The following is a 14,323-nucleotide window of genomic DNA, read 5'->3' as shown; positions in this document are numbered from 1 at the left end:
TGGGCTGTCATCACAGAGCCTGATGCAAGGCTTAAACTCATAGACCACGAGATCATGACCTGAGTCAAAGTCAGATGCTTAACCGACTGAACCACCCAGGCACCCCAATCCAACAACTACTTTAAAATATCTCATGATTCTGTGGGTCAGGAGTTTGGGCAGAGCTTGCCTGGTGGATTTCTTAGCTTCTTACAGAGTTAACTAGAGTCTGTGGTGATATATGGCTAACAGCTGGGCCAGTCTGCAGGATCTGAGATGTATTTATTCCCAAGTGTGGTAGTTTGTAAGAGACATCTAGAAGACTGAGCTCAACCGAGCCCTTCTCTTCCTCCACTTAGTCTCAAGGTCTGTCCACATGATCTCCCTAACAGGGCAGTAGGGCTTCTTATATGGTAGATTGGGGCTCCAATCCCCCAAGGCAGAAGGTGCCAGTCCTCTTGAAGGTTAGTCCTGGGACTGGAAGAGGGTCATTTGCAATGTGTTCCATGGATCAAAGCAGTCACAGGTCAACTCATGTTCAGAGGGAGGGGTGAGAGCCTATGTCTCAGTGAAAGAGTGTCAACGATTGTGGCCCCTTGTAGTCTATCACGTGAAAACACTCTATTCTTCATTCCTATTTTATAAATGAATAAAGAGCCCCAAATATATCATGTAAGTATCCTTAAGGGCACAATGTTAATAAGTGGAACAGTTGAATGTTGTACCCAGGTAGTTATGAAAACCTAACTGGATGAAAGTATAAAGAAGAAAGTTCGTCTGAAGGGAGTCGAGTCAGAGACTGTAAAAAGCCTACATAATATTCAATATTTATTCTTCTCTTTTTAATAGAAAATAATAGTGTTTTCTGTTTTTGTTTTAGTTTGAGGGAACAGTGTTCCCAGTTATTCAGTATCTTCCCAGCCTTCTTGACTTAAAAATGTCCATGGAGATCGTCCTAGATGATGGGCGTTACTTGAGTTTTCCAAAAGGCTTAACATAGCAGGTTTTTACAATTTTGCCCTTCAGTCTCCCTACTTTGTTCTGCCTGGAAGAGACTGTTAGCTGGAGACCCTCTACTTCTGTTATGAGGAAGAAGACAAAGGTTTTAATCTATGGAGCGGGAAGTACAAATGTGTAAAAAAACAAAAAATTAAAATTCTGGTAATATCTGGAGCCAAAATACTAACCCTAGACTGGTTGACATAAGATTTCTTACTAACTGGGAATAAAATAAGTTATTTTTTGAGCTTCTTTTTCTTTCTTTCTTTCTTTCTTTCTTTCTTTCTTTCTTTCTTTCTTTCTTTCTTTCTTTCTTTCTTTCTTTCCTGATACATGCAGTTAAATACAAATAGCTGACACTGATAATTTATGATTTGTATTCTGTGAGTCAGAAGGAGAAAGAGGAAAGGAAATGCCACTATTTTAGCCAAACCCAAAAGCTGTGGTAGAAGAACAATGATGTAAATTACCAAGAACTGATGACTGAGGGCTGGGATGATCCCTAGTGGGTTCCTTGCCTTACAGAGAAGTCTGTGGATGAAATCTTTGTTCACATCTGGGTCATGACACCAGTTTGATCTCCATTATTTTGGAGGTCACCACATGGTGAATTCTGTAGGTTGTGGAGTAGGGAACACATTCTGTAAACTGGCATGGACAGAAACTGCCTGTAGGATGAGGCTTCTGGACTGGGGCCGTTGCCCTACTGGTGGATGCTGCACTGTAATTGTGGTCTAACTGCTCTAAGAGTTAAGCAGACTCAACCTATAACCCATACTTTGTATACACTTTGCCCACAATTAGTATTTACTGAATTAAATTTGTGGTATGGTTTGTAGCATGCTACAAAACACACTAGTTCTGGGATACCTCATGTAATGAAATCTCAGAAATATGCTTCTTTTCATGAAGTCTTTCATGAAGATTCATTTTATTTATTTATTTATTTATTTATTTATTTATTTATTATTTTTATGTTTATTTGTTTTTGAGAGAGAGACAGAGTACGAGCAGGGGAGGGGCCAAGAGAGAGGGAGACACAGAATCCGAAGCAGGCTCCAGGCTCTGGGCTGTCAGCACAGAGCCTGATGGGGGACTCGAACTCACAAACTGCAAGATCATGACCTAAGCTGAAGTTGGACGCTTACTGACTGAGCCACCCAGGCACCACAAGATTCATTAGAAGATACAAATATGCTTTTGGGGCACCTGGGTGGCTCAGTCGGTTAAGAGGTTGACTCTTGCTTTGGGCTCAGGTCATGATCTCATGGTTCATGGGAAGGAGCCCCACAACGCCTGGTACATGCCTGAAGCCCTAGGAGTGTTAGCGATTACAAGAGGAAGGCAACATCATGTTCCACATGGCATGTTCACTTTGGGCATATTGTTTAACTATTTTTTAATCTCTGTTTCCCAAGCTTTAAAATGGGTGTAATAACACAAATGATATATGGTTGTCATAAGGCACTTAAAATAGCATTTGGTACTTATTAAGTAATCTTTTCATGATGAATATGATATGGGCAGCCCTCGCTTCACACAATATAGCAGAACAGTAAAAGTGACCACACATGGTCAAAAGTTCTTAATGATTCATGAGAATCATTACCCGGGACAAAAGTCCTTAATGATTCATGAGAAATTAAAAAAAAAAATTTAATGTGCATCTATTTTTGAAAGAGATAGACAGACAGACAGGCAGAGTGTGAGCTGGGGGAGAGGGAGACACAGAATAAAAAGCAGGCTCCAGGCCCTAAGCTGTCAGCACAGAGCCGGACGCAGGGCTCGAACACACAAGCCTCAAGATCATGACCTGAGTTCAAGTCAGACGCCTAACCGACTGAGCCACCCAGGCGCCCTGAGAAAATTTTTGATAGTCCTATAAACTTTAATTTTTTTCACAGCATTAAAAGTGCTCATAGGGAAATAAAAAGAATAGTAAAACTAATATTTATTTAGTATACTGTAACTTAAAATATTAGAAGCATTGAGAATTAGTGTGTTTGCTTGTGAAAAACAGCAGGAGTTGTTTTCACCATGCTTGCCTCCTTGTGCGGCAAAATAGGGAGGGAGTATCTTTTCTATGTCATGGTGACCTGTCCCTAAGTTTGGATCAGCTTCTAACATTTCATCCTTTATGCTTTCAATGTCATGAAATGTCTTGGAGAGTTCCTCTCATGTGAAAGTTTCCGCTGGTCCCGCTGCCTCTGGGACATTGTCGTTCTTTTTGCCATGAACCACTTCCTTATTTGTATCGATTTATATCACCTTCGCTAATCTCGTGTGGCTGTGTACCTAGACTCTGTCAAACAGTGTGTGTCCGCGTTTCCGTGGTCAGCTGGCTCTTTTTATAAATCTATTTGCATCCGAATTTGACTTTCAGTGTGATTTCTTGTGTCTTTGCTGCACTTTCATCTTTGTTGAGCAGTTCCCTCTTTTGGTCATCTATTTTTTTGTCAAATGATACATGGGCTTATTGAGAGATGATGAAGCAACATGGCCTTGTGCTTTGCTGTCTGTGTGGGGACTGAGTAGCAGGTGGCCCCATGACAAATCACCTGTAGGCTTTGAAAGAAATGATGGGACTGATCATGAATTATGATGAGGCTCTGTTAGTTACATGTCTGTTTGTGGACTGAAGAGCTGGCAGGAGAGTTTGTACTTTATGCAATTATTCCCAATTAATACACTGGGACCACTGAAACTTGAACCGTGTTGCTTGGGGACTGGTATTATTTAAATTGTGGTAACTGAAATTCATGCCTATCGGAGCCTTACAAAGTGGAGACTTTGCAATTACCAGCTTTATTGAATAGAAATATTTAAATGAGAAAATTACCACTGTTATATAGCCACTAAAATATTAATAGGTCGGCCTGTTTTAAAAGTAGAAACGTAGAAGCACTTTAACATTCACAAAGAAATGTTCCTATGTGTGTTGCTTTCCTGTCACTGCTGTAAGAAATTATCACGAACTTGGTGGCTTACAGCAAAGTAAGTTTGTCATATAGTTCGAAAGGTTAAGAGTGTTAAATAAGCCTTATGAGGCTGAAATTGAGCAGAGCTGTGTTTCTCTTGGGGGCTGAAGGGGAGAATCTGTTTCCTTTCCTTTTCCTTCTAGTGGCCACTCGCATTCTGTGACTTATAGCACTTGCCTCAAATTGTTGGAACTTCCTGCTTCTCTTATCACATCCCCTGCTGCTGCCCTTGACCTTCTTGTATCACTCCTATATGGACCTTTGTGATTACATTGGGTTTACCTGGATAACCAAAGATAATCTTTGCATCTCAAGACCTTATCTTAACCATATCAGGAAGCCCCTTTTCCACATAAAATGACCTATTCATGGTTCCAGAGATTAGAAGATGGATATCTTTGGGAGACTATTATTTTCTGTACCACCCTTTGTCTCAAAAAGTGAACTTCAAAGCATACAGCATGATCAGCTCAATTTTTCCTGTCAGGAAAGTGAGGCCTAAAGAAATGGAGTGTGTTCTTCATGGTTAACATGTCACAAATGTTGTTTTAATGAATCCTATTTATTGCATATAAAATTCATCAATCACATATCGGGGGATAATCTAGAGATACAATGATGAATATGTCCTCCCTCTCTCCCCCAGGTTATGAGAGCAGTATAGATGGTGTTGTTAGTTTCCCAAAAATTTCAGGTGCCAGGCCCTTGGGCTGTGCTGATCCAGTCACTCCTATGGACACACGGCCACAGGACACAGAGTTCAAGCCTGTTCTGGACCCTGTCTCTAAGGTGCTCTCTTCCCAACCCCAAACCCAGGCCTTGCCCTAGTAGAACTGAAAATGTCCCCTCCTTCTGGAGGTTTTCTGTAGCCCCACCATACCTCAATATATCTATAGTCTACTAACTGTCTAAAATTACAAAATAAACCATTTAGTACACTAAGCAAGCTATGCTGCCGGGCTTAGCTATTAAGCTCTGGTATGTGTGTTCAAAAGACTAGTATGATGCCTGAGAGGAAAAATGTAATTGAAGAGCTAGATATTCATGCTACAAGTACTTTGAATCCCTATAAATTTATTTTCCTCATTGCAGAGAAACTATAATTCCATACTACTCTGTCTTTTCCAACTCTTAAAGCTAATGTGTGCCGTTTGTGTATATAATGCTTTACCACTTAATCTGATAGATGCTCAATAATTAGTATCCCCTACTGTTATTATGCGACAGCATTTCAAAGGTCGTCCTGAGTGACATATAATAGCGTCTAGTGTTATGAGGTGTCTGTTACAGGTTAGCACCAGAATAGAAGATAATTGGCACCAAAAAAAAAAAAAAAGGCAGCAACAAATATCATCATCACCAATGGGGCAACTTTGCCTATGGCTGATCTCTATTCAATCCCTAACAAATAGCTCTGTTTTTCCTTATTTAGAGCAGCCAAATTTAGGTCATTCAACCTAGACATCAAGATCTTTATAAAAGGTGAATATATAGCACATCAAAAATAACTGGCTTTTAAATTGAATGTGTGTGTGGGGGGGGGTAGGATTTTTAAAAGGTAAAACTTTTGTTTACTGAAATGACTTTGTTCTTTAATGTTATTTAAATGGCTTCTTATAGGGGCACCTGGCTGGCTCAGTGTGTAGAGCATGCAACTCTTGATCTTGGAGTTGTGAGTTCAAGCCCCACTTTGGGCATAGAGATTCCTTAATAAATGGTTGCATATGAATATATGTATATGTATATATGTGTGTGTATGTGCAAATATATATGTATTATATTATATATTACGGTTTCGTATGAGTGTGTGTGTGTGTGTGTATGTTGTGTGTATAGATATAGACAGATATAACTTGGCTTCCAGAGATTGGTTTGTATGTATGCAACTAACAGTATTGGTTGCCTACCCATCACTCACTCTTGACTTCTTTCCCACTTCCTAAAAAAAATTCCAGTTTTATTCAAGCTTTCATGTTCCCTCATGACGTCACATGCTCCTGGAAGTTTTCCTCCATTTGCAACCCCAGAGGATGCCTCCTAACTGATCTGAAGCAGTGGTTTTCAAAGTTCGGTCCAGGGGTCACTGGGAGTGGGGTTTGGGGGATCCTGGGACCATTTCAGGGAATCCGCAACATTGAAACAATCCTCATTTTCGTACTAGATATTACTGTCTTTGTTATGTTCCTTTACACATGTAGAAAGGTGTTTTTCAGGGGCTACAAGATGTGTGATGACACCTCCACTCAGACAGCAAGGAGAATGTGTGCTGAGAGTTCTTGTTTTAGTTTCCTCAGCTTTCATTTTGAATACAGTGGATATGGATGGATATAAGACAGATAGAGATATCCAAAAATCTCCTCAGAATTTTTAAGAGTGGAAATGGGTCTTGAGACCAAAAACAGGTCTTAAGAACTTATGGTCCAAGCAAATGACTATGGTCCATTTTCATTGCCATGGACATATGTCCATGTTCATTGTCATAAACACATGACACAATCTGGCCAATTAGAGGAATTCTGCAGGGTAGCTGAGTAGCTGATGTGTTTCTGAAAAAGGATTCTTCATTCTTAAAAAGAAAAACAGCAAGAGGCAGCCTTTTCTTCCTTCCTTTCTCCCTTCCTTCCTTCCCTCCCTCCCTCTTCCTTTCTCTTTTTCTTTCTCTTCTTTCTCTTTCTTTCTTTCTTTCTTTCTTTCTTTCTTTCTTTCTTTCTTCTTCTGGATGCTGTTGGATCCGGATATGTCTGATGACCTTGGAGCTCAGCCACCTTGCTCCAGCTAGAAGTTGAGACAGCAACGGGGGGGGGGGGGCTTACCTTGCCTCTAAACACCTTGTTATTTGACATTATTACTCCCTGCGCCATTTAAATCTATAAACAACAAAAAAAGAAATGGCTATTATCAAAGCACTGAAGTTGCTCAGGATGGCTTTTACTTTTTTGGACGCTTGTAACTCCACAATTAGCATTTCCATATCAGAGTAGAATATATTTCTATAGGTTATTTTGGGACTCTGTTAAAAGACTTTCAGTTAGGACAGGCAGGACCCCAGTTTTGCTCATTTCCTTTAACAGAATAAACGATATAGATATAAATTAATACACATAAGTTTGGTTCTGACCCCGCATCAAATAATCAGTACCCGAGGAGGAATTATTTTTGTTTCTTTGAATCCCAAAGAATGGATTTATACATCAGCTTATCCCAGTCTTAAAGTCAGAAAAGTGAGTTTTCTAAGAAAAACCAGCAGAATTGGCATTGGGGGTATGATGTCTAGAATTTTTAAATTTGGTTATGTTGCTGAGGTTTTACAGAAGTCACCATTCTATATCCATAGAGGTGCCTTTGCATAATGCACATAACTAAACAAATCAATTTAAAAATGAAGAATATGGTTCAGCTACTAATTCAGTTCAAATAATAAATTTTTATTTTATTATTTTTTTAATGTTGATTTACTTTGAAAGAGAGACAGAACATGAGCAGGGGAGGGCAGAGAGAGAGGGAGACACAGAATCTGAAGCAGGCTCTGGGCTCCGAGCTGTCTGCACAGAGATGACACGGGGCTGACACGGGCTGACATGGGGCTTGAACTCACAAACCGCAAGATCATGACCTGAGCCAAAGTCAGATGCTCAACCTACTGAACCACCCAGGTACCCCAAATAATAAATTTTTAAATGGTAGAACTTTGAGGGTGCCTGGGTGGCTGACTTTGGCTCAGGTCATGATCTGACTGTTCGTGGGTTCTAGCCCTGCGTTGGGCTCTGTGCTGACAGCTTCGAGCCTGGAGCCTGCTTCAGATTCTGTGTCTTCCTCTCTCTCTGTTCCTCCCCTGCTCATTCTCTGTCTCTGTCAAAAATAAATAAACGTCATTTTTTTTTAAATGATACAACTTTTGTTTATTGAACTGGCCTTGTTATATTTTAGTCTTTTTGTATCATTAGCATATGTTTTTATGTATGTATGTATGTAATTTTATTTAAAGAGTCATGGGAGATCTTTATGGGACAAACCCTTTGCAATGCAGACTCATTCAATCACCCAAAATATTCATTTAGCGATTTCTATGTCAAATACTATATCAGAAAATAGGTAGTTAATAGTAAGCAAGTAAGTACTGTTTCTTCATAAAACTGGGTCTGGAGTGGTGCATAAAAGGTAAACCAATAATCACACAATGCATAAACACACCCATACAATTGCAAAGTTCGAGAAATGAGTTAGAAGGGAAGTCATCTGGTTTCAGTGCTGGGGAATTAGAGAGGGAGAAGAGGGCATGTGTTCCTTGGTAAGGTGTCTAAGGAAGTGTCTACTGATGAAGAGACTTTCAGGCTGAGACAAGAAAAGGAGGCTGTCATGCAGTATTTGGGACATGCTTCCTCGGCCATGTGAAAAGCAAATTCACAGGCCCTGCCTCTTAAAGCCTGCGGGGTCATTATGAACAGGACAGACCCTGTGACGTACAGCAGCCGATCTTACACGGCCATTCTGACTCCATACACATAGTAGTACATTTATAAAGCTCCAGGTAACAATGTGCTGAAATAATAGGGGCAATTCCATGTGCACTCCTGGCAGAGATGTACGGAATGTAAATGAACTTGGCCTGCCTCATCAAAGAGAGTTCCACATAACGTGTCCTGAGTGTGAATGTAAAAGGCAAGAAACTATATGCTGATCAATGGCCAGAGTGATGCAGTTTGAAATGTATGTAAATATCGATGATTAGGCTGCATTACTGCTCATAGTAGGAAACATACATTTTTTTTTTTCATTCATTAATGCCTTTTAGTGTTTACTAAACACACACTCTATGTGTTGGGCACCGTGTCTGGGTCTGGTTAATGAGGGTGGAAATCTGTAAAAGACAGGTCTCCTGAAAGTAAGAAGCTTCCAATATTGTTGGGGGACAGACTTATAAACATGATCATGAAATAAATGTCATAGAAGGTAAGCAAAATACCTGTCCCTGGCTCCTGCCTATCTTTCTAACTATCTTTTGCTTTATTTTAAGGCAGAGTTGACTTGAGTTTTCTGTGTTTTAAATGTGATGGACTTTCTCATTGTAGGCCTTATATAGGCTTTGTGTCTGTAACACTCTGCCCACCCACTCATGCATGGTTATTGTCTATTCATCACTTAAGCCTTGATTTAAATACATTTATTCTAAGCTATCTTTCCTAAATCAGTGTTTCTCAAAGAGTAGTACGTGAACCCTCCCTATCACAAGTGTCTAAGAATGTACTTTAAAAATGAAAATTCTTGGGTACCTCCACACCAGACGGACCTACGGAATGATTAGAGATCTAGAAAAAAGGCATTTTCGTGCATTTCACTGGAAATTCTTTTGCACCTTCGGTTTGCTCACCACTGTCCTAGAGTGTGTCCAGGATCTTTTCTGTGCCCCCATAGCCACAATGATCTGCCCCTACCATTAAGTCTTACGGCCTGAAACCATAGGTTGTCTGATAACTTAATCCTCCAAAATGACTGAAAACTCAGAGATAAGGAAATGTCTGCTTACTAGCAGTTGTGAAATCCACGGTCTCACACAGAGCATGGTTGCCAGAGGTGGCCCATAAATAGATGGATGTTTTACAGTGATGAAGCAGATGTTACCCAGTAGTTAAGGGGCAGAAAGGCCTTCTAGGCAGAGTGTATGCCTGTTCAGGCAAGACAAAGTGGTTCAGGTTGTGTGCAGCACAGATGGGGCTGGGTGGGTGGGTGTAAGTTAGCTCATGAATGGTTGTAAGGCACGCTACAGAGGGGGGTTTCTCTTCATGTTATCAACAGTCAATACCTACAGGTGTTATGTATGATGAAGTAGGGGGCAAAAAAAGGAGGATAAGGTCCAAGAGACCTAGGTCTGAGGCCATGGACTGGTTAATTTTCTTAGGACTTGTCCTTGATCTTATGTCTTAGTTTGCATAACTGGTAATTGAATAGAACTATCTCCCCCTTTCTCAGTTCACAAGGATGAATATTTACACAGAATATACAAAGGAACATACCATGGAAAACATAAAAGCATTAAGTAAATGTCAAGTTGTTGTTTTGTTTTTGTTTTTGTTTTTGTTTTTGTTTTTGTTTTTAAATACAGTTTAACATTCCACTTTAAGGATTAAAAGCTTTATCTGAGGGATACAGTTCTCAGCCTTGGAATAGTCACGGTAGTTAAATTTTCAGGCTACTTCTCTCTTGCCTGAAAGCCACAAAGGACTCTGGAGGCAAAAACTTTTCACTTGTATACTGTTCATACCTTCCATTAACATCAGCTTCCTTTATTTATATTTTATATTGGTACAACATTTTACTCTTCTAAGCCCAGGTTAGATGGGTCTGCATGGCATGTACTTTGACACTTTAGGATTCAAAAATCATAATGGCTTTTGACATATAGCAAATGTCATGTTACATCCTAGAGCCATGTCTATTTTTAGCAAATGGCTGATCTTTTCTCCTCCTCCTCCTCCTTCCTCTTCTTCTTCTTCTTCTTCTTCTTCTTCTTCTTCTTCTTCTTCTTCTTTTAATATCCAGAATAAACTTCCTACATAAAATTAGCCTGGATTGGCTAAACCATGATCTTAGTGTCAAATAATTTTGACCATGTGAAGTGTTGTGCTTTCTGTGGCTAGAAGAAGCCACTTGCTTTAATAGAGGGGCGTAACTTTGACTTGAAGAGATGAGTGTTTCTAAATTACTGTAGAAAGTCCAGTTTAAAAACGCTTGAAGAAGTTAGTCTATAATAACTTAACCAATCAAGTCATTCAGAGTTTTGGTACAACATGCATTCAGTTTGTCTGTGTGAAGTGGAAATTTAATGCAAAGACTTTATAGCAAACACATCAACATTTACATCTTCGTTCTCTCATAAAAAATGCAGTTTATTTGAGCATGCTGAGGGCCATTGAATCTAGGCAAAGGAGTCTGGAATGGATGAGTAGTAGGAAGAATAAAGATAATAATTAATAATAGCATTAATAACAGTAACAATAAATGCATTTAAGGGCACTGAACTAAGAATCAGACTTTTTATATTTATTTCCAGCACAATCCACGTGCCGAGTACTCCTTGTCACTGTTTTACAGTGGACAGAATTAAAACTCAGAGATAAGAAACACAAGTCGTATGTGCAAGTGCACAATCCACCAACAGGCACATCTCATTTCCAATCTGTGCTTTATTTCAACACACCATGCTGCTTCTACCTACATATTTGAGGGCAGTGGGGATAGACTGTAATGAGAATCAGAAACCGTATTCCAATGATGTTCGAAGCGTGCTGAGAGGGAGAAACTAAGCCAATGTCAAACAAGACGTTCTGTAGGTTTTTTTTTTTTTTGTAAAATACCTGAGGTTCCTTCAGGTGGTGGTATGTAGTATAAGGAGACACCATGTCATTCTCCTTGAGTGGATGGCACTCTTAAGTGGGAGCAGAAAATTGTGAAAAGAGTGAGAAAGAGAACAGCAGCATTCTTCACTGGTGGGGCCTTTGTATTCTTGTTCTGTCATTTCGGAGGAGCCACATTCATGGTTGAGTTCGTCTTCTGTTTTTCATTCTGTAGCCCACACATGCTCTAGTTCCTTATGATTCTAATGCAACTGTAACCTAAAAATAATAAAATGAATTATGAAACGCATTATGTATTTAATATAACACAGAGTTAGCAAATTCTAACGAGCAAATTCAATCAAAATGACTTGTGTTTTCCTTAGTTTTTGCAACTTATTTCTTCTTAATAATGTAAAAAATATCTTTTTCTACCCAGCATATGTTTGGGGAGTTTTGGGGGAGGCAGCATAGCTTAGATAAAGAATTTGGCATTTCAAATGGAAATCCAAAGCACAATACACCTCATTACCATTCAGAATGTCAAAAATTAAAAAAGGCAAGTAGCAAGAATTGGTGAGGATGTGGCGAAAGCGGACCCTCATGAACTGTTGGTGGGAATGTAATTTGGTGCAACCAATGTGGAAAACAGTTAAGGAGGTTCCTCAAAAAATTAAATAAATAAAACTACTGTATGATCCAGTAATTGCCCTGCTGAGTGTTTACCCAAAGAACACAAAAATGCTAATTCAAAAGATATATGCACCCCAGTGTTTATTGCAACATTATTTACAATAACCAAGATATAGAAGCAACCCAGATGTCCATGGACAGATGAATGGATAAAGAAGATGTGGTGTATACAATGGAATATTACTCAACCGTAAAAAGAATGAGATCTTGCCGTTTCCAACAAGGTGGATGGACTTAGAGGGTATTATGCTAAGCGAAATAAGTCAGAGAAAGACAACATGTGACTTTACTTACATATGGAATCTAAAAAACACAAAACTAATGAAAAGACAAAAAAAATCAGACTCATAAATACAGAAAACAAATTGGTAGTTGCCAGAGAGGAGGGGGTGGGGGGATGGATGAAATAGGTGAAGGGCATCAAGAGGTACAAAATCCCATTTGTCAAATAGTCATGGGGAATAACAGTACAGCATAGGGAATGCAGTCAATTATATGGAAATAGCATATGGTGACAGATGGTTCCTACACTTATGGTGAGTATTTTGTAGTGTGTGTAATTGTCATCACTATGTCATATACCTGAAATTATTATACTATTGTACGTCAACTAAATTTCAGCTACAAATAAAAGGAAATGACAACACAGGAAGTTCGTACTGTTGTCTCCATTTTCTGGTTGGAGAAACTAAATCTCAGAAAGGTTAACTTACCCAAAGATCTGCAGAAAGTGGTGGGGATGGAACTCAAACCAGCAGGGGGAGGTTAACTGAATGGGAAGAGTTAAAAAAATATATAGTTTGGCATTTCAAGTTATAACCTCAACTCTGGTGGGACCTCAACTTTGCCACACAATCGTTTTTATATCTTTTAACTTTTCGGTGTGTCAGTTTCTTCACCTGTAAATTTTGGAAGAGAGTAACAAATATCTGGAAGAAACTTTGAGGGGAAAAGAAATAATACTTTACAAAGAATTATTGCATAATTACATAATAGGTACTTAATACATGGTGAATATCGAGTCCTTGTGGCTTTTGAGGTTTTTTTTGTTTTTGTTTTTGTTTTTCTTTGGGTTGTTTGTTTGTTTGTTTTAGCAAATGATTATTCCTTACTGCATATTACTTAACAAGGTTATAAGAAGGAAAAATAATCCTAACTTTTTTTTCTGTCTCCATATATGTAAAGATATGAGAAATCGTTATATCAGGCCTCACACTGGGAGTATTTTCTCCTATAAGTGATTCTTGTCCCTTTCATTTATTTTCATAAGCATCCCCAGGTTTCCATCTTTATTATCCATCTAGAATAAATGCACTTTCCTCGACATAAGACTTTGTCCAAAACATCTCTTCCTAAGGAGAGAATGTCATTTTCTGGCATTATCCCCAATCTCTCCACGTGCTGATTCTTGTACCTGGAGCATGTATTCCTAGCAGTCACTATAGTGATGTCCTCTAAAGACCTTGGGCCTGATATAAGCTTCTTTCTAACTGGGTTCTGGAAATGAGATCTGGCACTTTTGACTTAGACCCTTAAGACATAGTGACATTGACATGTCACTTTCAGCTGCTTTGAAATCCTACAAGGCAGAAACTTCATGCCAATTTATGCTTTTCTGCTCTTGTCTTCTGCCTCTTTCGCTAAATGCTCTGATCTCTAATTGAACCCCTTGATAACTTCCACTCAGTAGTGAATGTGCATTTGGAATTATAGCTGCGTAGATCGCATTCTAGTGACATTTGGGCAGGAGCAACTGGTCTTCATTAGAGAAAGCTTTTTGGCCTGGAAGACTATTAAATAACAATGTTTAAAAGGTCTCTTCTCAGACAAAGTCTTTTAAAGCCCATATTATTAAGAAATAAACATACGTATGATCCTTTAATGAGTAACAAATACATACAGCTACTATAGGATGTTTTTTTGGAATATATAGGATATTTATTGGAATCTTTGGAAATCAGCAGTTTCCTCCCCTGCCCCAATGTTCTGTTACATTCACAGAAGCGTCACTTCACATCGCTATTGAATTTTCATTATCATTGCCTGGACAATTCTCATGAAATCTCTGACATGCAGGGGTAGGAAGAATGGCCCACGGAGATACCCAAGCCCTAATCCTCAGAACCTGTGAATGTGTTAGGTTAAGTGGCAAAGAGGAAGTAAGGTTGCAAATGCAATTAATGTTGCTAATCACCTAGCTTAAAATAAGGAGATTATTCTGGAGCATTTGGGTGAGCCCACTGCAATCACAGGAGTCCTTAAAGTGAAAGAAGAAGCCACAGAAGCGAATTAGAAGCAGATGTAGCTGTGGAGGAAAGACGTGCACCATACCTGGCTTTGAAG

The 14,323-nt window shown here is 39.1% G+C and overlaps 1 protein-coding gene across 3 annotated transcripts in view; it reads left to right on the top strand.

Moving 5' to 3' along the window:
* Positions 1-14,323, top strand: part of CNTNAP5 (contactin associated protein family member 5) — an 807,688-nt gene that overhangs the window by 779,594 nt on the left and 13,771 nt on the right. The gene's annotated exons all lie outside the window — the stretch shown is intronic.

Source organism: Leopardus geoffroyi, chromosome C1, assembly GCF_018350155.1.
Source record: "Leopardus geoffroyi isolate Oge1 chromosome C1, O.geoffroyi_Oge1_pat1.0, whole genome shotgun sequence".
Classification (NCBI taxonomy): domain Eukaryota; kingdom Metazoa; phylum Chordata; class Mammalia; order Carnivora; family Felidae; genus Leopardus; species Leopardus geoffroyi.
Note: the sequence above shows the minus strand (reverse complement) of the source record. Positions and strands in the feature narration are given on the sequence as shown.